This window comes from Alexandromys fortis, unplaced genomic scaffold, assembly GCF_014885135.2.
Source record: "Alexandromys fortis isolate MF-2015 unplaced genomic scaffold, M_Fortis_MF-2015_v1.1 scaffold_307, whole genome shotgun sequence".
In the NCBI taxonomy this organism is placed as follows: Eukaryota; Metazoa; Chordata; class Mammalia; order Rodentia; family Cricetidae; genus Alexandromys; species Alexandromys fortis.
Genome location: NW_026068205.1, coordinates 346,613 through 350,058, shown reverse-complemented (window position 1 = coordinate 350,058; position 3,446 = coordinate 346,613).

The following is a 3,446-nucleotide window of genomic DNA, read 5'->3' as shown; positions in this document are numbered from 1 at the left end:
TGAGAAAACTATTAGGGGATATGGAGCAAAGAATAAAAACTATATAGATGGAAAGCTAAACACAGGACCCTGAGAACTAGTCTCCCACGGTAGAATGTAAATAATGGTGTGAGACAGAGTTCTAAGAGACAAAACAAAACTAAAAGTCCTTGCCAACATCTTGAGCCCAGGAGCAGGTAGAAGGAGCTCTATTTTGATTATGCTTAGCCTTGATTTATGTCTGGAACCCTGAGTGGGATGATGTAATGAGCCTGCCAAGTTCTTTGATCTGTTTTGTACAAAAACTGAAGCTTTGCAGAAGTAAAATTGCAGCAGATTTTCACTACACAGTGTGTCTGTCTGTCATTCCCTTGCATCGTATCCTGGCTATCCTATCCTTCAACCCTGTCCTCCTGTGGATAGCAGTCTCACAGAGGGACGGTCCGTGGCAAAGGCCAATCTGTTCAAGTTAATGACTTCTTCACAAAAAGTCTTTGATGGATTCTCATGGTTTCCCCAGTCAGACTTCTGGTGAGGGATCTAAAATTATATCATTTAATTCCCAAAACAACCCTGTTTACAAATTTTTTCATTGCTTCTGTTTTTCCAGGTTTCCTTACCTGAAACCAGGGTTCAGGAAGTTAAAATAAACATGTACCTGTGTTTGTATGAAAGAGAGTGGGGGAAGGGAGGGAGAGAGGAAAAATAAGAGTTTGTGTAGAAATAAGAGGACAATGTTGGGAGATCCTCCTTTTCTACCTTGTTTCTGCCAGTGTGTTGTGTACTGTCTGCCCACTGGCCCAGGTGCTTTTGGGTTATTCACCAATTTCCATGCCCTGTCTCTCTGTAGGAGTGCTGTGATACAGATGTGGACTTCTGAATCTGGCCTTTTTTTAATAAGGATTCTGTGGATTGAACTCAAACTCTGAGATTTACACAGCTAGAACTTTTACCCAGAGCCATTTCTCAGTTCAGCTGAAACAAAAGCTAGTTTGACTGACTCTTTCTGTTGTAACAACTTTAAAATTACAGCTTAAGAAATTCTGTGTAGGGACTGGAGGTATGGCTTTGGGGTTAAGCATGCTTACTGCTGTTATAGGGACAAAGATTCAAGTTCTAGCACCCACAGGGCAGCTCACAGCCATCTGTAATTACAGCTCCAAGGAATGTTATGCCCTCCCTCCTCTGAACTCTGTGACCTCCTTCATGCACATGGTACACATACATATACTCAGGCATAAAATAAAAAAATAATTTAAAAGAAATTCTTTGTAAGTGTGTATATGTGAAAAAAGAAAGAAAAATCTATGATTCCAGACTGACATTTAAAAATATTTTGTCTCTAACCCTGAGAAGTTAATCTATTTATTGTCCTTTAAAACTAAGTTCTCAGTACACACACACACACACACACACAAAGATACACATACACACACTGAAAGATACACACACACATCATTATAAATTGTTGGTGTCTACATGTACATGAAAACTTTAACTTACTTTGGAATTGTCTTTTCTGCCTACTCTTACCCACTCTAGAAAATTTTAACTAAATCAAAATTACTAAATTTAATTTTCAATAAAATGATGTGAATTGAATATTTCAGTTAGATCATTTAAATTTTATAAATCATTAGTTAAAACAGAGCCATTTGTCCAATTTCAGACCTTCTCCACTGGGACATAATTTATTCCAATAGAAAAAAAAGAACTCTTCTATTTCCTTTAAGAAGTCCTGCATGAATCTCCAATAAAAGAGTGGAGTGAGAGATTTAATCTACAATGTGTTTATTCATGACGTATTTTCTTCTACTATCCTTCTAAAATGCTATTACTAATGTTTAAAGTCCTTCCTAGATTCCTAACAGCATAACTCTCTCTACTTCATAAAATTGGCTTATATATATTTGTATTTTTAATTGATTCATCTCACTATATTCAGTTATTAATTGATTATTACTATTAGACTCTATAATTATGAACTGCCTAAAATCCAAGTCTCCATTCCCTTGGCATAGATGATTAAAGTCTAAAGATGTCAGCATAACTACGGGAAAGTGTTATGTTCTATTCTGCCCTGTTCCTGCTACACTACAATCAACTCTCTACAGAAGTTGCTTTTTAGCCCCATGCTGAAACAAGGTAATGATGTCATTTGTCAAGGAATCATATTGACAAATGATTCATGTTATGTTTTGTTTCTATTAATTAACTTCAGACAAATAAACAGGATAAAGTTTCAGCAAACTGGGTTAAGGGATAAGTGCGGAGACAGGATTATGAACCAGAGAAGCACAGAACACATAAATTCAAACAGCTCTGAGTTTTCATACTATCTGATTAACCAGTCAATCTGGGATTATTGCCGATAATCTCATTGCTCACAGTCACATGTGAGCTTGTTCATCTTCAATCACACCCACTACAAGGGAAAGTTTAGCAGGCATGTAATAAGCAAATTCTGGAGGGCTTTTAGTTTTTTTCATATTTTCCACAATTGTAACTTTTATTTTTCTACAGTTCCAGATGCATATGGGCCACAGTTCAGAAAAATTAAGAGCAGGGAAGAATTTTGGAGTTTCTGTAGTGGACATGAGATGTTGTCCTGAAACATTCGATATCATTGATTTCCCCCTGGACTCAAGGTGGTCAAGTTCCATAAAGAGGATTAATGTTTATTTGCAGAAATATGAAGCTAAAACTCTTGCCTCACTTACCTCTGTCTCCCTTCTTCTTACAGGGCCACACTGAGATTACAGATTTTGCTGTCATTATCCAAATATCCATACCACTTCCACACACAAAAAAAAAATCTTGCCCTGTCCAGCAGGTCCAGTTATTCAGGGTCTGAAGAGGTTCTACCTGAATGAATCATGAGCGAGAGAAAAGGAGACCAAGCAAGATTCAGTTGTCAAGGTCTCTGTTTATTAGGGTAATGGTTGTGGCTTATATAGCCCTCGAATGAGGAACTTGGCTTGGGGTTGGGGGTAGGGGTAAGAAGGAACTTTTCCTTAATTTTCCTAGTAAGTCATGTCCTCCACAATGACTGGGAATGATTGGACAATATTTGACTTGATTGCCTGTAAGAGGCTCCCTGTGGAGTTTTCCTATGTTATTGGGTTGCCTTGTCTGTCTTTTGATGATCTACATTCTTTGGTCCAATGTCTGCCTTTGCCACATCTTCTACATAATCCAGAAGTTTGAGAACTTCTATTTTTTTTTTTGTCATTCTCAGAGGAGACATTATTTCTTGGAATTCCTTGTCTACAATTTCTTCTCAGATGTCCTATTCTACCACAATTAAAACATCTGGCACTTTGATGTCTCTTCATAACACTGGAATTTGTTTCTCCTACCTAAGCCTCAGCATTATAGTTAAATGTCTCAATATTCGTTGTATACAGGATCAATTCATCCATTGGTGCTGATATAATATTTAAAAGCCCAAGTATCTTTTTGCACTC